Source organism: Ascaphus truei, chromosome 2 (assembly GCF_040206685.1).
Source record: "Ascaphus truei isolate aAscTru1 chromosome 2, aAscTru1.hap1, whole genome shotgun sequence".
NCBI lineage: Eukaryota > Metazoa > Chordata > Amphibia > Anura > Ascaphidae > Ascaphus > Ascaphus truei.
In genome coordinates this window covers 471,991,052-472,012,671 of record NC_134484.1, presented here as the reverse complement: position 1 = coordinate 472,012,671, position 21,620 = coordinate 471,991,052, and the positions used below count along the sequence as shown (strand labels likewise).

Here is a 21,620-nt window from a genome sequence, read left to right as displayed (position 1 = left end):
GCTGTTGAAAGCGCGCCAAACGGAGCTGTAGTGAACGCGGATGGATATCCGCCCGGATTCGGCAGCCAACGGGCATCTGCTAGCAGGTTTCAAGGGGGACTGGATTCACCACCGAGTCTGGAGGACCTCTTAGAAACACCCTACGCGTTTCGAAAGTCTAGCTTTCTTCCTCAGGGGTAAACGTAGTATAAAAAAGTAGTCCCTGTATGTCCCGATATATATAGTCCCGGATTAAAGGTGCAGTACATCAGAATAGACTTGCTCATGCGCAGATGTGTACTTTGGGACTATCAGCGTCTCGAACAAGAACATATATACAAAAACAAACATAAAACATAAAATGACAAGTGATACATATTAAATAATAATAATATATTTACACTGTCTAAAATAATGACAATGGAACATGAGAAATATATAGCCTAATCTGAATCATTATTGATATTATCAAACAACAGTTGTGAGCCCTATATAAGAAGTATGTTGAGCAGAATTCATACTAACCTAAACAATAGATTATATATTTAATGAAACAAAAAACAATATGAAAATTATATATATATATATACCCTTATAATGGGTGAAGGATGTGATGGTGCTGTGTAGGTATAAAAATATATGTTCCCATACATTGGGTGATAGGATGTGATAATATTGTATGAAAGTGGAAGTGAATGAGATATGTGTATATTTGATATATGTGAAGTATTATAAGCTTAATAAAATATGTCAATTGTGAAAATTATTTTATATAATATAAAAAACAATTGTGCAGTGGTGACCGAGTAATTATGTGAGTTAATTAAAATGCATATAATTATGTATGCTATGATCAGTGAAATATATGTGACTACTACAATATTGATTTTAAGTAGAAATTAATCAAATAACCTATTACATATATAACTTATATGCGATATTTATAAGATATATATATAGAGTGGTTCTCCTGTGATACTCAATAAATTTAGTAGTGTGCTGTACCAGAGCCCTGTGTAATTAAGATAGAATAATCTATTATTTAGATGGATACTTTATCTGTCCAGAAGGAAAGGTTTCAGGTCAAATTCAATATTGAGCCCGAAAGGGGTGAGTGTTTTCAGTTCATAAATCCAAAAGGATTCTCTTTTACCTAGTGCCCCTGCCTTATTCCCACCGCGCCAATTTGTCGTGACTGCCTCTATCGCTACACATTTTAAACCTTTGGGGTTTTTGTCATGCACTTGGAGGAAATGGCTCGACACGCTATGTGTATCCAGGCCTTTTTTAATGTTATAAATATGTTCATAGAACCGACGTTTGATCGGTCTAGTGGTCATACCCACATACTGCAGACCGCAAGGACATTCAAGGAGATAAATAATATTTGTGCTATTACATGTAATGTGTTGTTGTATGATATATTGTTTAGAAGTTTGAGTAGATGTGAAAATGGTTTGTTTGGAGCTGAATCTACATGCGGTGCATGTATTACATGTATAATACCCTTTCGTGACTTTTTTATTTGTATTTGTTTGGAATCGACTATTAGATCTGAGTGGACAGCTCGGGGCCAACCTTAAGGACACTCACTTTAAGTACACTCGCGAGTAAGTACATCTCGCTCAATAGGCAAACGGCAGCTCGCGCATGCGCCAGTCAGCAATTCCTGAACAGCAATACTGTCTCCCTACTTGTACCGAAGCTGTGCACAAGCGGGGAGGCTATAGAGCCTGTTACACATGCGTTATTTACATCAGTTATGCACGTATATGACGATTGCAGTACAGTACATGCATCAAAAGTGGGGAAAAGGTAGTGCTTCACTTTAAGTACATTTTCACTTTACATACAGTACATGCTCCGGTCCCATTGCGTACGTTAATGCGGGGTATGCCTGTATATATATTTTTTACCAACCCCCCTCCTCCCCTCTAAGCTCCATTTTTAACACCTATGTATACAGTATATTTACACCGCCGGAAGAAGAGATCAGTGAATCTTAAAAACTCGCACATAAAAGCATTTCGTTAGCCACAGAACGGTATCGTCTATTCATTTTTTATTTTATACACACCTCCGTTTAAAAACAAACAAACAAAAAAACCCCGCTCCATTTTTAACCCCCCCATATACACACACACACACACACACACACACACACACACACACACACACACACACACACACACACACGTCTTAGACAGGTCTGCAACCCTGCCTTTCACCATTATCACCTAGCACAGTACTTCCACTGCAGCAAGGGATTCTGGGAAATGACATGCAAATATATATATATATATATATATATATATATATATATATATATATATATATATATATATATATATATATATATAAAGCAGAAAATAGCCATGTTAGTTCAGTTGCGATAGTGCAGAATAAATGAGTTCTTCAGTATTAGGTGATACCTTTTTTATTGGACTAACAATTTATGTCCTATGATATAAATTGTTTGTCCAATAAAAAAGGTATCACCTAATACTGAAGAACTCATTTATTCTGCAATATATATATTATATATATAATATATATAGGGATAAGCAGATATATTACTATTATCTCATGATTACCTTGCTGCTGCTTGTGAGGGAGTCCTGCCGGCCTGTGATTACTCCCTGTATTCCTCCCTCACTGGTCCCAGTCCCCTGCTGCCCAGTACATTAGTGGCTATTTGCCCAGACTGCAGGTCTCAGGAGGCCGGGATGTGAGCAGCTAATGAATGTCTGAAGCTTCCTATTGTGCAGGAGAAGAGGACAGTCCCACTACCCTTATGGGGGTTACTGCCCCGTTTATCCTGTGCCCCTCCTTTATCAGCCCCTCAGCAGCTGCTCATTTCTCCTGCATGATAACACAGCCCTGTCTGTACCTGGGGAGGGGACGTCTCATATTTACTGGGATCTCACTTCCAAACCGGAGGGCAGACCAGTTATTCCCTGCTAGCTGTGATCTCTGTGCTCACATCTCCCCCTGCTAGCTGTGTCCCCTCCTCCCTCCTGTGTCCCCTCCCCTCCCTCCTGTGTCCCCTCCCCCTGCTAGCTGTGTCCTCCCCTCCCTCCTGTGTCCTCCCCTCCCTCCTAGCTGTGTTTTCCCCTCCCTCCTGTGTCCTCCCATCCATCTGCTAGCTGTGTCCTCCCCTCCCTCTGCTAGCTGGGTCCCCTCCTCCCTCTGCTAGGTGTGTCCTCCCCTCCCTCTGCTTGCTGTGTCCCACCCCTCTTCAAGCTGTGTCCTCCCCCCCCCCCTCTGCTTGCCATTATCTTCTGCCTGTGCTCACACCTCCCTGCTTGTTCTGTGCAGACACAATTTGCATTTAAACAGACAGGAGCCGATACATTATGTCAGTGATTCCCAAACTTTTTTGTTTGGAGGAACCCTTGAAGTTTTTTGAAAAATCTTGGGGAACCCCTATGTGATATCACCCAGTTTCTTGGCTCCATTTCCTTTCTGAATGAGAAGAGTGAGCTGCTAGTTCTTGGGGATTTTAATTTCAATTGGCTTGACCCTAAAAACCACAAAATCCATATACAAATCAAATCGATTAACCTAACGCAACTCATTTCCCAACCCACACGGACAAACCTGAAATCTCACAGCCATTCCTTGCTTGACTGGATTCTCTCCTCAAACCCCAGCAGAATCCAATCCTCTGGCATCCTTCCTGACATTTTCAGTGACCATGCAATAGTGTACTGTGTAAGGAAAATTAAACCGCCCCAATCAAGCCCTAAAGTTCTCCTCACTAGAACATTTAGAAACTTTAACCCATAACAGTTTCTGGCTGACCTAAACCAACTGCCCTTGGCACAGAATCGATTTAATTCCCGACCCTGATTCTGCGCTTAACTATTTCCAATCCGAATTCTTAAAACTCTGTGATACCCATGCTCCACTACGCAGAATAAGGGTACGGGGGGCCCACCTTCCATGGGTAACACCTGACCTTATAGCACTCTACCAGTTCAGCGATGCCTTGTGGAAAAGCCACAATGTAACTGGCACTACCAAGGATCTCAATCACTACAGATGCCTGTGGAACACGTGCACAAGGCAAACAAGGCACGCAAAAGCACAATATTACTCTGACAATCTCCTCCAGAATACATCAAACCCAGCTAACTTCTGGAAGGTTATCAACAACATATTCCAGCCTTCTAACCATCAACAGCCAAGTAATATCACTAAGGGGGATATTACTCTGACAAATCCCACCGACATTCCAAATGCATTCAATGACTACTTGTGGGATGTGCTACTAACTTATTAGCGAAACGCAACCCAAACCACAAATCTGAATCTCATCCTGAGAGTACCCATTGTGACAGAAACCAGGGGTTGGTAATAAACTCCATATACAGGGCTCCCAGGATACTGAACAGTTTCTGTCCTGTCTAAGCTGAACAGGGCAGCCTCATGGTACAGGCACTCCATTCCACAGTTTGTCTGCTGCCTGTTTTCTGTCACCTGTCATGCTGATTAGAGTTCAGGTATATAAGACCTGTTTCCTGTTTCCTCTGGGCCCCGCCCAAGAGCCTGGAAGGCTGCTGAACTGCAGAGGGGTGAGAAAGCCTCTTTCCCAAATCGCTTCATTCATTCTGTTAGTTTGTCTAAAGACTGCAAAGGTACTTATTTTGTTGGTGGAAGTGGACAAGCCACTTCCAACTCTGAGTCAGGGACATCTAAGTTTAAGTTATCGCTCAGACGAGCAGCTTTTTGTTTGGCTTTGTTTTCTGTTTAAACTGTGGCAGTCTCAGTGCCTGGGACTGAATAAACCAGGCATAGCCTGTTTAAAGGAACAGTACGTGACGTCTCATCATTTAACCTACCCTAAAAGACCGTGTTCTAACAGTCCCGGACAGACGGCGGAGCCCCGGAGTAAGCCGTTTGTCACATATGGTAGGAGAATGCGGGCAGAACACTAAAAGGTCTGGGGGTTAAAGAACTTTAAAGAAAAAAAAAAAAAAAAAAAGGTTTTTTTTTTCTCTCTCTCCAAACAAGATGGAAGACGTGGTGAGTGCGCTGGTACGCAATGTCGCTGTCCAGAGAGACGCGAATGAAGCCCTGCAACAGGCGAATGCAAACCAGCAAGAGACAAACCGCTTGCTGAAAGAGGAGCAACAGCGGTTCGCTCAGGGCTTACAGCAGGAACTCGAGATCCTGAGGGAGACTATCAGTAACCTTCCACTGGCAGCGGCAGCCCCAGTTCCGAAAATGACCAGGGCAAGCCACTACCTTCAGAAGATGGGACCCTCGGATGATGTGGAAGCCTATCTTCTCACGTTTGAACGCACGGCACAGAGAGAGGGATGGCCAGAAGCTGAGTGGGCTGGTCTAATCGCACCCTTCCTAAGCGGCGAACCCCAGAAGGCTTACTTTGATCTAGAGCCAGCCGAAGCTAACGTCTATGCAAAATTGAAGTTCGAGATCCTCGCCCGCCTCGGCGTAACCACGGCTGTTCGCGCCCAAAGGTTTCACGCATGGTCCTTCACGATGGATAAAGCCACCCGAAGCCAGATGTATGACCTCATCCACCTCGCCCGGAAGTGGCTACAACCCGAGATCAACTCAGCAAGCCACATCGTGGAACGGTTGGTCATGGACCAGTTCTTGAGGAAACTTCCCTCTGCCTTACGCCATTGGGTCAGTCGGAGTGACCCCCACAATGCGGATGAGCTTGTGGCCCTCGTAGAAAGGTACAATGCAGCAGGAGAGCACCCGCAACCCACAGTCGTGGAGCAACCCCACTACCCGAGGTTCCAGGACTCTTCCAGAGACGGTAAAAGGGTACCGGGGTTAAGGGGAGCTGAAGAGCGGCGACCACCTTCACGCAGCACCAGCAACAGTGGTTCGCACACTAAGGGCAATAGCCAACATGGGGAGCCGGGAAAAGGCTCTAAGTGGGACACAGACTATGTACCTAAATGTGTAAATTGTCATGAGAGGGGCCACACAGCAAAAATCTGCCCACTAAATGATGAGCCCATGCAATGCAACAGCGTGGAACCTTATTCGCTGTTGTCCCAATGTATGGGCCCTAGCCCAGAGGACCCCTTGAATAACCATCTGTGGGCATTTGTAAAGGTTAATGGTAAGAGGGTTCGGGCACTTCTTGACTCTGGGAGTATGGTCACACTAGTGTCCGAATACCTATTGCCCATTAAGAAGAAACAGGTAAACAGTTCACAAAGAGTGGCAATTTGTTGTATACATGGGGATAATCATGAATATTCCACTGTTGATGTTTTTTTTGAAACAGAATTTGGTTCTTTAGATTTCAAGGTGGGTGTTGTACCCAAACTGGCACATGATGTGTTAATAGGGACCGACTTTCCCCATTTTCTAAAAATGTGGTCCCCAGCTCAGAATAGCGCCCAGAGTTCAATAGCAGACCATAACGAAGTGTTAGAAGAAACAAATCCTTTCCCTTTTTCAGAAATGGAGGTTGACGAGGGCCCAAATAAGAAAGGGGAAAAGGAGGAGTGCTGTGAAATTCCCTTCCCCATCACTACTTTGGTAGGGAATACCCCAAATCAAGATGTTGATCAGGCACTTACCACCCCAGTACAGGATAAGACCCTCGCTGACCTAGAGGTCAGTCCTGGGAGTTTTAAGAAGGCCCAGTGGGAGGACCCCACATTAGCGGTAGCAAGGGGAAATATACGGGACCAGAATAGTACTCATGGCCAACCAGATAGGTCACTTGCTTACCCCTACTTCGAGGTAGAGAACGACCTAGTATATCGGGTTGATAAAAGAAAATCAGTTACAACTAAACAATTGTTGGTACCACGGACATTCCGTAACGTAGTATTACACCTCGCACATAGTCATCCATTGGGGGGACACCTAGGGGTGGAAAAGACAAAAGAAAAGGTTCTCCGAAGCTTTTATTGGCCTGGGGTTCTGGCAGAAATTACAAACTATTGTTCCTCATGCCCAGAATGTCAGATCACCGCCCCGTTCAAAGCATACCGCAGCCCATTGGTACCCCTTCCCATAATAGAGGTACCATTTGACCGGATTGCTATGGATCTAGTAGGACCCCTAATAAAGTCTGCTAGGGGACATCAGCATATATTGGTAATATTAGATTATGCTACCCGATATCCGGAGGCAGTTCCCCTACGTAGCACCTCTGCTAAAAACATAGCAAAAGAGTTAGTACTTCTGTTTTCCCGGGTCGGAATTCCTAAAGAGATCTTATCTGACCAGGGAACACCATTTATGTCCCAAGTAACAAAAGAGCTATGTAAACTCCTAAAAATCAAGCATCTCAGAACCTCAGTCTATCATCCACAAACAGATGGTTTAGTGGAAAGGTTCAATAAAACCTTAAAGAGCATGTTACGCCGGGCGGTCGATAAGGATGGGAAAAACTGGGACTGTTTGTTACCATACCTGTTATTTGCCATTAGGGAAGTTCCCCAGTCATCCACAGGCTTCTCCCCGTTTGAACTATTGTATGGCCGACATCCAAGGGGCTTACTGGATATAGCCAAAGAAACTTGGGAACACGAGGTTACCCCTTACAGAAGTGTAATAGAGCATGTTGCCCAAATGCAGGACCGCATTGCTGCAGTCCTACCCATAGTGAGGGAACACATGGAGAAAGCTCAAGAAGCACAAAGGAATACGTATAATAAGGGTGCTAGGGTCAGAATTTTTTTTCCAGGTGATAGGGTACTAGTTCTGGTTCCCACCGTGGAGAGTAAATTCCTTGCTAAATGGCATGGGCCATATGAGGTCTTGGAAAGAGTGGGAGAAGTAAATTATAGGGTAAGGCAGCCAGGTAGGAGGAAACCTGAGCAAATTTACCATATAAACCTACTCAAGCCCTGGAAAGATAGAGAGGTCTTGTTAACCCTAGTACCCCCAGGTCCGTCAGAGAATCAAGAAACTGACCCAGAGGTTAGCATAGCTGAAACACTGTCCGTGCATCAGAAACGAGAGGTCCAGAGTTTAGTGAGAAGGAACAAAGAAATCTTCTCTACACAGCCAGGTAAAACTAACGTAATTAAACATGACATAGTCTCTGAACCGGGGGTCCGAGTTAACCTTAAACCGTACCGAATCCCAGAGGCCAAGAGAGAGGCTATAAGTTTAGAGGTTAAAAAAATGCTAAAACTAGGCGTAATTGAGGAATCCCAAAGTGGGTGGAACAGCCCTATAGTTTTAGTCCCAAAGCCAGACGGTACAACAAGGTTTTGTAATGACTACCGGAAACTAAACGCGGTGTCAAAATTTGATACTTATCCTATGCCCAGGGTGGATGAACTTGTAGAGAGACTGGGCAAAGCCCGATATCTCACAACCCTAGACCTAACAAAAGGGTACTGGCAGGTTCCCCTCACAGAAAGGGCAAAAGAAAAAACAGCCTTCTCAACCCCAGACGGCCTCTTTCAATATAAGGTGCTGCCTTTTGGCTTACATGGAGCTCCCGCCACATTCCAAAGAATGATGGATAAAATTTTAAAACCACATGTTCGGTACGCTGCCGCCTACCTGGATGATGTGGTAATCCATAGTGAAGATTGGCAGTCCCACCTTCCAAAGGTCCAAGCTGTGCTCGACGCAGTTCGGTCTGCTGGACTAACTGCTAACCCCGCTAAATGCACTATTGGTCTGGAGGAGGCCAAGTATCTGGGGTATTCTATTGGTAGAGGGTTACTCAAACCACAAACACTCAAAGTAGAGGCGATACAAAATTGGCCAAGGCCAGTCACAAAAAAACAAGTAAGGACCTTTTTGGGGTTAATTGGCTACTATAGGAGGTTTATTCCCAATTTTGCAACTAAGGCAACCCCACTAACCGACCTCACAAAAGCAAGAGGACCGCTAATGGTAAAGTGGTCCCCCGAAGCCGAACAGGCCTTTAGAAGCCTGAAAGAAGCTCTCTGTGCCCAACCAGTGTTGGTCACACCTGACTTCTCCAAAGAGTTCGTAGTCCAAACCGACGCATCTGAGGTAGGGCTGGGGGCGGTACTCTCCCAGGAGTCTCAAGGGGAGGAGCACCCCATCCTTTATTTAAGTAGGAAACTAAATCCCCAGGAGAAAAATTACTCCATAGTCGAGAAAGAGTGTCTCGCAATAAAGTGGGCTGTAGAGACACTCAAGTATTATCTGTTGGGGAGAAAGTTCCGATTGGTCACAGATCATGCACCCCTTACCTGGATGTGTCAAAATAGGGAGAAGAACGCTAGGGTGACCAGGTGGTTCCTAAGCCTACAGCCCTTTAAATTTTCTGTGGAACACAGGTCGGGGCACAAACATGGCAATGCCGACGGGTTGTCAAGGATGCACTCCCTAATATCCATGGTCGCTCACCCCTCGAGGTCTGAGCTGGGGGGGAGGATATGTGACAGAAACCAGGGGTTGGTAATAAACTCCATATACAGGGCTCCCAGGATACTGAACAGTTTCTGTCCTGTCTAAGCTGAACAGGGCAGCCTCATGGTACAGGCACTCCATTCCACAGTTTGTCTGCTGCCTGTTTTCTGTCACCTGTCATGCTGATTAGAGTTCAGGTATATAAGACCTGTTTCCTGTTTCCTCTGGGCCCCGCCCAAGAGCCTGGAAGGCTGCTGAACTGCAGAGGGGTGAGAAAGCCTCTTTCCCAAATCGCTTCATTCATTCTGTTAGTTTGTCTAAAGACTGCAAAGGTACTTATTTTGTTGGTGGAAGTGGACAAGCCACTTCCAACTCTGAGTCAGGGACATCTAAGTTTAAGTTATCGCTCAGACGAGCAGCTTTTTGTTTGGCTTTGTTTTCTGTTTAAACTGTGGCAGTCTCAGTGCCTGGGACTGAATAAACCAGGCATAGCCTGTTTAAAGGAACAGTACGTGACGTCTCATCATTTAACCTACCCTAAAAGACCGTGTTCTAACAGTCCCGGACAGACGGCGGAGCCCCGGAGTAAGCCGTTTGTCACACCATATAGCCCCACCCCCTCCCAACACTGCCCACAATTTTCAATTTGGCCCAGTATCCGAACAGGAGATATCACAAGCGCTCCTCAAATTAAAACTAAGCAGCCAATGGGGACCTGACTTACTACAATCTACGTTCCTAAGACTTGGTGCCCCAGCCATTGCCAAACCAATTGCTTCCATAGTCAACTCTATCCTGTCTGCAGGCCATATCCCTAAAACTTGCAAATCTGCTAGAGTTGTCCCAATCTTCAAAAGTGGGGACAAAAACACTGTCTCAAACTACAGGCCAATCTCCCTTCTCCCAATCCTATCCAAAGTCATGGAAAAATGTGTCCACTCCCAACTATACCAAGACAAATTTCCCTAGCCAATTCCAATCTGGTTTCAGCCCCAAACACTCTACTGTAACTACCCTGCTAAAAGTTTGCAATGAAATCCAGTGTGGAATGGAACGGGGTCAACTCACTGGTGCAATATTCCTAGATTTTGCAAAGGCTTTTGATATTGTTGATCATGCTATCCTGCTTAACAAACTCCAGAGCTCTGGAATAGGGAAGCATGCTTTAAACTGGTTTCAGTCCTACAGTACCTACAGTATCAGGTAGATCCCAACATGTGTCCATCTCAGGCTCTAACTCCAACCCCCTGGATATCACCAGTGGCGTCCCGCAAGGCTCTGTTCTGGGGCCCCTACTCTTCTCAGTGTTCATCAATGATCTTCCCACAGCTTGTAAGGGAGCTTCAATACACATGTATGCAGATGACACAATCTTATATGCACACAGCCATAGCCTCTTCGACCTTGAACACGTACTTCAGTCTGACTTTTTCAGACTCGAAAACTGGATTTCCCAAAACAAACTGTTTTTAAACACTGACAATATAAAAGGAAACTTATCAAAATGTGGCGCTCTAGATTATCAGTTGATACACAGTGATACTAGTGCAAAAAATATAAGCAAAAATATATATAAACAGTGATACTTATACAAATGTTTATGAAGATGCAGCTGTAACCCGGTGGAGATTGCTCGGTCAATCCTCGTGATGTGAAGTATGAAGAAGTGTCCGGGAAGCGCAATATGTGAATAAAGATAAATAAATCGTAATAGTGCAATATTGTTATGATTATGATCAGAATGAGATGTCTTGGCTCAATATTTAATACTCACAAACGTGAGAGGATATAAGGCACGTAAAGGTATCTTTAGGGATGTAGTTTTCACTCAGTAGACAAGGGATGCAGAACTCAGTGTTCACCCAAATATCTGGACTCCCAGGGACCTTAAGAAATACAACTGGACATAGTGCAGACCGTCTGTACAATTTATAATTGGTAAGTAGAAAAAGGGAGTTACACTCACATGATATCAGTTAAAAACAAGCATTTAGATCTCTCTGGATCTCGCCAGCCGAACGAATGATGTCTCCTAGCCCCTCTCTCGTGGCGTGCGTTCCAGTGGTGCGTTCCACTCAACCGGAAGTGATGTCATCCGCTCCGTCCACTTCCTGGGGTTTCGGCCGGCTCAGAAGAAAAACGTCACTCTACGCGTTTCACCACATAGGTTTCATCAGGAGTGACGTTTCAATGCATAGGGGAGGTGTTTTATACCCTAATTTTGGGTCTCATTAATCAATAATACACCTGATACTACCTGGGCTAATAGTATACATCTGTGGTTATAATGAGCTTACAAATCGCTGTTTCTATATGGCACATATATGAAATTTTATAAATTAGCCCATATATATTGTGCAAGTCATAAATACAGATACTTTATACAATCATCATAAAATGCATTAGGTTAATTAAAATATACTCTTTAATCTGCTGTGCAAAAGTTAACAATAAAATTATATATATGTAAAAAATATATATATATAAACTGCAAATGTAAAATACACTGCATAAAAATACTTTAAAATATTAAAAACAGGTATTTACAAAGGAAGATTATCTCTAAGCTGGAGGTATATATATGGAAAGTACATAGTAATGAACATCTGGGCAAGAGGCATATTTCTAAAAAATGAAGAGATAAAATATTAGTACATTATAAAATCACAGAAAAGGTTTAACGTCAAATTCTAAATTCAAACCGGATGGGAATATAGTTTTTAATTCGAACATCCAAAAGGATTCCCTTTTAATCAATGCAATATTCCTGTTTCCTCCTCTCCAATGGGGCATAACTTGTTCGATTGCTTTAAATTTTAACCCCTTAGGGTCCGCATTATGTACCATCAAGAAGTGGTTAGGAACACTGTGTGTGGTCATTTTTCGTTTAATATTTCCTATATGTTCCAAGATGCGTGTTTTTAGGGGTCTTATTGTTTTCCCTATATACTGTAGACCACAATCACATTCAATCAAATATATAACAAAATTGGACCTACAGTTTAGATGTTGTTTTATACTATATACCTTTTCTGTAGTGTTGGATTTAAAGGTATTAGTATTCTTACAACTGTAATGGCAGGCAGTACAGAATTTGCAATCAAAGAACCCTTTCGGTGGTTCTAACCATGTAGGGTTTTTGTTTATAGCGGAACCTCTCAAGGCACTTGGTGCTACAAATTTCTTTACATTTGGTGCTTTTCTGTACACCATCTGAACTTTATTGGGCAGTGCAGTTCCTATAATGGGATCATTTTTTAATATAGACCAATGGGTATTTAATATGTCATTTATTTTGTGTGCATCCCTATTATACTGGGTAATAAAGGGTACCTTTAGCTTGTCATCCTCCCTACAATTTTCTCTGGGGATCAACATAGACTCTCTGGATATTTGTCTTGTTTTATCCAACGCTTTTTGGATAACCTTTGGTTTGTAATTCCGTTCTGCAAACTTCCTGGACAGTGTAATAGATTGTTCTTCATATACGTTATTATCGGTGCAATTTCGTTTGAGTCTACAGTATTGGCCATATGGGATGTTATTAATCCATTTGTTGAGATGGCAACTGGACTGCAGGATGTAATTATTTGCATCCACATCTTTGAAGAAATTTTTTGTTTTAATAGCATTGTTTTCTATATAAATTGTTAAGTCCAGGAAGTTTACAGTGGTTTTACTTACAGTGGAGGTAAATCTCAGATTCAGCTCGTTATTATTGAGATACAGAAGAAATGCATCTAAATCCTCCAATGTACCCTTCCACACAAAGACAATATCATCAATGAACCTTCGCCATGTGACCAGATTTGCCCCCAGACCTATCCAAGACCATATATATTGATCTTCCCACATGGCCATCAATAGATTGGCATAGCTGGGGGCAAATTTGGTCCCCATGGCGGTTCCACATAGCTGCAGGAAAAACTCATCACAAAACCAAAAGAATTTTTTTGTTAGGACAAATTCTATACATCTAATAAGAAAATCTATTTGTATCTCTGGGATTTTTCCATCTTTCTCTAGAAACATTCTAACAGCTCGGCACCCATCTCCATGTTTTATAGATGTATATAAAGCGGTTACATCGGTGGTTACCAATACATAGTTTTCCTGCCATTCTATGTTCCTAAGGGCCCTGATTATATCGCTAGTGTCTTTCAAATAGGATCTTTGTTGTTTTACAATGTCCTGCAGATAGCTGTCAATAAATTCTGACAAATTCGCAGTTAGTGACCCAATGCCAGAAATTATTGGTCTCCCGGGGGGGTGAGTAAGATTTTTATGTATCTTTGGTAGGAAGTAGAAGACCGGGAACACTGGATCCTCAACATATAGGAACTTGAATTCATGTTCCTCCAGAATCCCCAGTCCTCTCCCTTCCTCCAGTAATGACAAAAGTTCCTTTTTATACATAGTTGTAGGATTGGATTTTAGTTTCTTATATGTAACTATGTCACCCAGTATTTTATTGGATTCTAACATGTAATACTCGTGATCCATGATGACAACACCACCCCCTTTGTCCGCTGGTTTAATCACAATTGTTTTATCAGCTGAGAGTTCTTCTAAAGCTATTCTTTCTTCCCTTGTTAGGTTATTATTCTGCCTGCCTTTGTTATTACACAAATTTTCCAAATCTTTTGTTACTAGTTGAAAAAATACCTCAAGATGGTTTCCCTTTGCGAATTTGGGGAAAATTTGTGATTGAGGTTTAAATTTAGAATGGGTGAAGTTTGGGACGCCTGGATCGGGGATTATTTGATTTTTATTTTCCCAATTCCTAGTTTCTGCGTCCTTACTCATAAAAAATCTTTTCAATGTTAGTGATCGTAGAAATTTTTGTGTATCTACATAAAGACCAAATTTATTCGGTCCAATAGAGGGAGCAAAAGTAAGTCCCTTGCTTATCACTTTATTCTCACAATCTGTTAAAATTTTTTTGCTTAAGTTAAAAATGTTTCTTGAATTTACTGTATTTTTCTTGCCTTTCCGTAGTCTCCCCCCTCGTCTCCCTCTGACATGCGTCTTTTGTTTCTTTGGACGACACCTGGATTTGGTGCTGTCAGGGGGTGGAATGGGTTCCTGGTTTCCCATGAACTCATACACCCCCCTTGTGCCAAAAAAGAGGGAGAGGGTGACTCAACTGCTTGACCCAATTTCAATTTTTCCTTTCCAAAGGACTCCATAATGTCCCTGATCTCTAGATGTTTAGTTTTTTCTTTGGATTTTCCTCCAGTAGGTGGATGTTTGATCTCGGTTTTCTTAACTATTACCTGTGGTAAAAAACCAGCATGATTTTTAGGATAATATTCTATGAATCTCCCTCTATATGAGGTATCCATAGTGGAAGTTGTGATAGATTTTTTATCTCCAGGGGGGTCAGGACTGGATGGTGTTTTTTTGCCATTTTTTGAACCTTTGTTCCAGGTTCTTTCAATTCCCTTAGCATAATCGTCCTGATCCCTTCTGAATTTTTGTAGTTTAATTTCAATAACTTCCTTCTTATAATTGTCAATATTTTTTTGAATTTTTTGATCTCGCTCATTATAATCCTTAATATTTTCTAGAGATCCTAGTTCTAAAAGCAGGTCTTCTATTTCCTTATCCAATTTTTTTAAGTGTTTTTCTTGTTGTGACATAATAATTTTTATTAAGTTAAAAGAACACTCATCTTGTGCACTATTCCATTTTGTTAGGAAATCCTCATCACTTAAGTCCATTGACGGATTTTTTTGGACCCTCAGTCCTCTAGGGATAATTTTGTATTCCACATATTTTTTAAGGAACAGTAAATCTATCCACTTTTTTGTGTCTTTAATCATCGTGCGTTCTAATTTAATGCAGGTGGCATTAATCTGCTCTTGGTCCTCTTTAAATGACAAATTAGCATCCCTAAAATAAGTGTCTAAATTCAGATGTCTATTGGTTCTATTTTGAAAAATATTTGAACTCGCCATCTAATCTACTGATTAGGTGTAGAGAATATTCCTGAATATTCTAGGTGCAGCCTTGATAATAGAGATAGTGCATATAAAAGGAAACTTATCAAAATGTGGCGCTCTAGATTATCAGTTGATACACAGTGATACTAGTGCAAAAAATATAAGCAAAAATATATATAAACAGTGATACTTATACAAATGTTTATGAAGATGCAGCTGTAACCCGGTGGAGATTGCTCGGTCAATCCTCGTGATGTGAAGTATGAAGAAGTGTCCGGGAAGCGCAATATGTGAATAAAGATAAATAAATCGTAATAGTGCAATATTGTTATGATTATGATCAGAATGAGATGTCTTGGCTCAATATTTAATACTCATAAACGTGAGAGGATATAAGGCACGTAAAGGTATCTTTAGGGATGTAGTTTTCACTCAGTAGACAAGGGATGCAGAACTCAGTGTTCACCCAAATATCTGGACTCCCAGGGACCTTAAGAAATACAACTGGACATAGTGCAGACCGTCTGTACAATTTATAATTGGTAAGTAGAAAAAGGGAGTTACACTCACATGATATCAGTTAAAAACAAGCATTTAGATCTCTCTGGATCTCGCCAGCCGAACGAATGATGTCTCCTAGCCCCTCTCTCGTGGCGTGCGTTCCAGTGGTGCGTTCCACTCAACCGGAAGTGATGTCATCCGCTCCGTCCACTTCCTGGGGTTTCGGCCGGCTCAGAAGAAAAACGTCACTCTACGCGTTTCACCACATAGGTTTCATCAGGAGTGACGTTTCAATGCATAGGGGAGGTGTTTTATACCCTAATTTTGGGTCTCATTAATCAATAATACACCTGATACTACCTGGGCTAATAGTATACATCTGTGGTTATAATGAGCTTACAAATCGCTGTTTCTATATGGCACATATATGAAATTTTATAAATTAGCCCATATATATTGTGCAAGTCATAAATACAGATACTTTATACAATCATCATAAAATGCATTAGGTTAATTAAAATATACTCTTTAATCTGCTGTGCAAAAGTTAACAATAAAATTATATATATGTAAAAAATATATATATATAAACTGCAAATGTAAAATACACTGCATAAAAATACTTTAAAATATTAAAAACAGGTATTTACAAAGGAAGATTATCTCTAAGCTGGAGGTATATATATGGAAAGTACATAGTAATGAACATCTGGGCAAGAGGCATATTTCTAAAAAATGAAGAGATAAAATATACATACATATAAGAAACTAAAATCCAATCCTACAACTATGTATAAAAAGGAACTTTTGTCATTACTGGAGGAAGGGAGAGGACTGGGGATTCTGGAGGAACATGAATTCAAGTTCCTATATGTTGAGGATCCAGTGTTCCCGGTCTTCTACTTCCTACCAAAGATACATAAAAATCTTACTCACCCCCCCGGGAGACCAATAATTTCTGGCATTGGGTCACTAACTGCGAATTTGTCAGAATTTATTGACAGCTATCTGCAGGACATTGTAAAACAACAAAGATCCTATTTGAAAGACACTAGCGATATAATCAGGGCCCTTAGGAACATAGAATGGCAGGAAAACTATGTATTGGTAACCACCGATGTAACCGCTTTATATACATCTATAAAACATGGAGATGGGTGCCGAGCTGTTAGAATGTTTCTAGAGAAAGATGGAAAAATCCCAGAGATACAAATAGATTTTCTTATTAGATGTATAGAATTTGTCCTAACAAAAAATTTCTTTTGGTTTTGTGATGAGTTTTTCCTGCAGCTATGTGGAACCGCCATGGGGACCAAATTTGCCCCCAGCTATGCCAATCTATTGATGGCCATGTGGGAAGATCAATATATATGGTCTTGGATAGGTCTGGGGGCAAATCTGGTCACATGGCGAAGGTTCATTGATGATATTGTCTTTGTGTGGAAGGGTACATTGGAGGATTTAGATGCATTTCTTCTGTATCTCAATAATAACGAGCTGAATCTGAGATTTACCTCCACTGTAAGTAAAACCACTGTAAACTTCCTGGACTTAACAATTTATATAGAAAACAATGCTATTAAAACAAAAAATTTCTTCAAAGATGTGGATGCAAATAATTACATCCTGCAGTCCAGTTGCCATCTCAACAAATGGATTAATAACATCCCATATGGCCAATACTGTAGACTCAAACGAAATTGCACCGATAATAACGTATATGAAGAACAATCTATTACACTGTCCAGGAAGTTTGCAGAACGGAATTACAAACCAAAGGTTATCCAAAAAGCGTTGGATAAAACAAGACAAATATCCAGAGAGTCTATGTTGATCCCCAGAGAAAATTGTAGGGAGGATGACAAGCTAAAGGTACCCTTTATTACCCAGTATAATAGGGATGCACACAAAATAAATGACATATTAAATACCCATTGGTCTATATTAAAAAATGATCCCATTATAGGAACTGCACTGCCCAATAAAGTTCAGATGGTGTACAGAAAAGCACCAAATGTAAAGAAATTTGTAGCACCAAGTGCCTTGAGAGGTTCCGCTATAAACAAAAACCCTACATGGTTAGAACCACCGAAAGGGTTCTTTGATTGCAAATTCTGTACTGCCTGCCATTACAGTTGTAAGAATACTAATACCTTTAAATCCAACACTACAGAAAAGGTATATAGTATAAAACAACATCTAAACTGTAGGTCCAATTTTGTTATATATTTGATTGAATGTGATTGTGGTCTACAGTATATAGGGAAAACAATAAGACCCCTAAAAACACGCATCTTGGAACATATAGGAAATATTAAACGAAAAATGACCACACACAGTGTTCCTAACCACTTCTTGATGGTACATAATGCGGACCCTAAGGGGTTAAAATTTAAAGCAATCGAACAAGTTATGCCCCATTGGAGAGGAGGAAACAGGAATATTGCATTGATTAAAAGGGAATCCTTTTGGATGTTCGAATTAAAAACTATATTCCCATCCGGTTTGAATTTAGAATTTGACGTTAAACCTTTTCTGTGATTTTATAATGTACTAATATTTTATCTCTTCATTTTTTAGAAATATGCCTCTTGCCCAGATGTTCATTACTATGTACTTTCCATATATATACCTCCAGCTTAGAGATAATCTTCCTTTGTAAATACCTGTTTTTAATATTTTAAAGTATTTTTATGCAGTGTATTTTACATTTGCAGTTTATATATATATATTTTTTACATATATATAATTTTATTGTTAACTTTTGCACAGCAGATTAAAGAGTATATTTTAATTAACCTAATGCATTTTATGATGATTGTATAAAGTATCTGTATTTATGACTTGCACAATATATATGGGCTAATTTATAAAATTTCATATATGTGCCATATAGAAACAGCGATTTGTAAGCTCATTATAACCACAGATGTATACTATTAGCCCAGGTAGTATCAGGTGTATTATTGATTAATGAGACCCAAAATTAGGGTATAAAACACCTCCCCTATGCATTGAAACGTCACTCCTGATGAAACCTATGTGGTGAAACGCGTAGAGTGACGTTTTTCTTCTGAGCCGGCCGAAACCCCAGGAAGTGGACGGAGCGGATGACATCACTTCCGGTTGAGTGGAACGCACCACTGGAACGCACGCCACGAGAGAGGGGCTAGGAGACATCATTCGTTCGGCTGGCGAGATCCAGAGAGATCTAAATGCTTGTTTTTAACTGATATCATGTGAGTGTAACTCCCTTTTTCTACTTACCAATTATAAATTGTACAGACGGTCTGCACTATGTCCAGTTGTATTTCTTAAGGTCCCTGGGAGTCCAGATATTTGGGTGAACACTGAGTTCTGCATCCCTTGTCTACTGAGTGAAAACTACATCCCTAAAGATACCTTTACGTGCCTTATATCCTCTCACGTTTGTGAGTATTAAATATTGAGCCAAGACATCTCATTCTGATCATAATCATAACAATATTGCACTATTACGATTTATTTATCTTTATTCACATATTGCGCTTCCCGGACACTTCTTCATACTTTAAACACTGACAAGACTGTAACAATGGTATTTGGGACCAAGACTAAATTTTTAAAGCTTCCAGTGACTGAGCTCCAGATCAGAACCAACGCTAACACCACCCTAACTCCTGTTAATAGTTTTAAATACCTGGGCATATGGTTTGACTCCCACTTAACATTCGGAATGCACATTGATGCCCTGACATCCAAGACCTATGCCAAACTAGGTGTACTTGACAGGAACAAAACCTCCCTAAGCCTGCTGGTCAGAAAACATATTGCACAGCAGATGATAATGCCAATTGTCGACTATGGAGACATAGTATATGGCTCAGCACCCCAAACCCACCTTGGCAAACTTGACACCCTCTACAATTCAATTTGTCTTTTCGTTCTCCAATGCAAATACAACACACATCACTGCGAAATGCTCAAAGAACTAGATTGGTCATCACTAGAGTCTAGGCGCAAAGTTCACCTTTCCTGTCTCGCCTTCAAATACTTTCTGGGCAAGCTACCCGTCTATCTGAACAAGCTCCTCACCCCTACCACATGCAGCACTTATCATCTGAGATCTGTCTACAAAAGACATGGACCCATGTTCATGGTCCTAAGGCTCAACAAAGTATCCGGCCGCTCCTCCTCCTCTTACCGTGCACCCCGAAACTGGAACAACCTACCGGAGACTCTCACATCCACCACCAGTTTAAGTTTTTTCAAAACTAAGACTGTCTCACATTTTAATCTGGTCTGTAACTGTTACATAAGCCTATAATATACATCTTCTCTAACTGTGCATGCAATGTATTGTATATAATGTATACCCTGTTCATTTATGTAACTGTATTTGTAACCATGTATTATTTGTCATATTAACTATGTCCAGGACATACTTGAAAACGAGAGGTAACTCTCAATGTATTACAGTACTTCCTGGTAAAACATTTCATAAATAAATATCTGGCTGACACATATTAGGTCAATTTCACATCTCACAAGCCCCCTCTATTTCCCACCTTCTACCCATGTATCTATCTCCCCTCCGTCTCACTCACTCCCCCCCACCCGCCTCGCATGTACCTCCCCTGCGTCTCACTCTTACTCCCTCTTTTCCTCACTCACTCCCACCCTCTCTCCTCTCACTCGACCCTACCTTCTGTCAATTACCCCACTCTCACTCAATCCCCCCCCCCACAAAATATATACCAAAAAAAAACACCCCCCTAAATACATGTAAACCCCACCCGCAATATATACGGCTTGTTTTAAAGTTGGCGAGCTCCCGCATATGCACGCGCTGTGAGCGACAGGTGGGCGTGGCTATGACGTCACACCCGACTTCACACAACCTGCACATCAATACCAGTCCCACTCCGCTTTTTGGAATCTAACTGGCATTTTTAATGCAAAACAAAAAGTATTGTTGTGGTGATCAGAACAGAAGTACTGTATAGCGGCCAACAGCCGTCGTGAGAGAAACTAAATACAGTATATGAACATTTCAAACAATAACTATTTTAGTATAATTAGAATACAAATACCCTAAATCTATGTTCACTAAAATAATACAGTAAAAAAGTCCACATTTTAAATAAGTCATTTTTTTAAGTTGTCAAGTTAATTAGACTTTGTATAAATCGTTAATTCAATATCACACTTACTGTACAATATCTATGTATCATTATGTTTGGTACACTCTCTAACTTGCCCTGCTCTTCCTACCCCTGGGAACCCCCCCCCCTCCCAACCCCCGCCTATCCCAGCTGCGGTGTGATTGGCTAAAGAGCATCACGTGGCGCGGCAGCAGCGCGAAAATATACATTTTCACTTATCTGCTGTGATCTGCAGCGCCACCGCCTTGCACGCGTGCGGCTGAAGTATAGCACGCCAGGCCTGGACACAGCCAATTCTAATTGACGTGCGCGCACTATATAACGGGCCTTATACAAATACACGCCCTGCCAATACATATTAAAAATGCCCCCGCCCCCCAAAACATTTTTAAAAGACCCCCGCCGTCCCAATACATTAAAAAAAGATGAAGGGTGCTGGGGGAGATATGATGATGATGATGATTTTACCCATGCGGCCCAATTGGGTTAATATGTATTGGGGTGGGCGTCTTTTAAAATGGATTGGGGCGGAGGGGGCATTTTTAATATGTATTGGTGGGGCAGGTATTTGTATTATGTATTGCGGGTGGGGTTACATGTATTTAGGGGGGTGTTTTTTTGGTATAATTTTGTTGGGGGGATTGACGGAAGGTAGGAGCGAGTGAGAGGAGAGAGGGTGGGAGTGAGTGAGGAAAAGAGGAAGTAA

The 21,620-nt window shown here is 41.3% G+C and overlaps 1 protein-coding gene across 2 annotated transcripts in view; it reads right to left on the bottom strand.

Annotated features, from left to right (window-relative positions):
• The window catches only part of LOC142488348 (uncharacterized), a 33,493-nt gene extending 30,496 nt beyond the window's left edge, over positions 1 to 2,997 (bottom strand). The window contains exon 1 of one of the 2 annotated variants that reach the window (XM_075588752.1): positions 2,574 to 2,997. The gene's annotated coding sequence lies outside the window, so the exon portion shown is untranslated. The remainder of the gene's footprint in view (positions 1 to 2,573) is intronic. The other variant, XM_075588756.1, reaches the window with a different exon arrangement.
• Between the last annotated feature and the right edge of the window lie 18,623 nt (positions 2,998 to 21,620).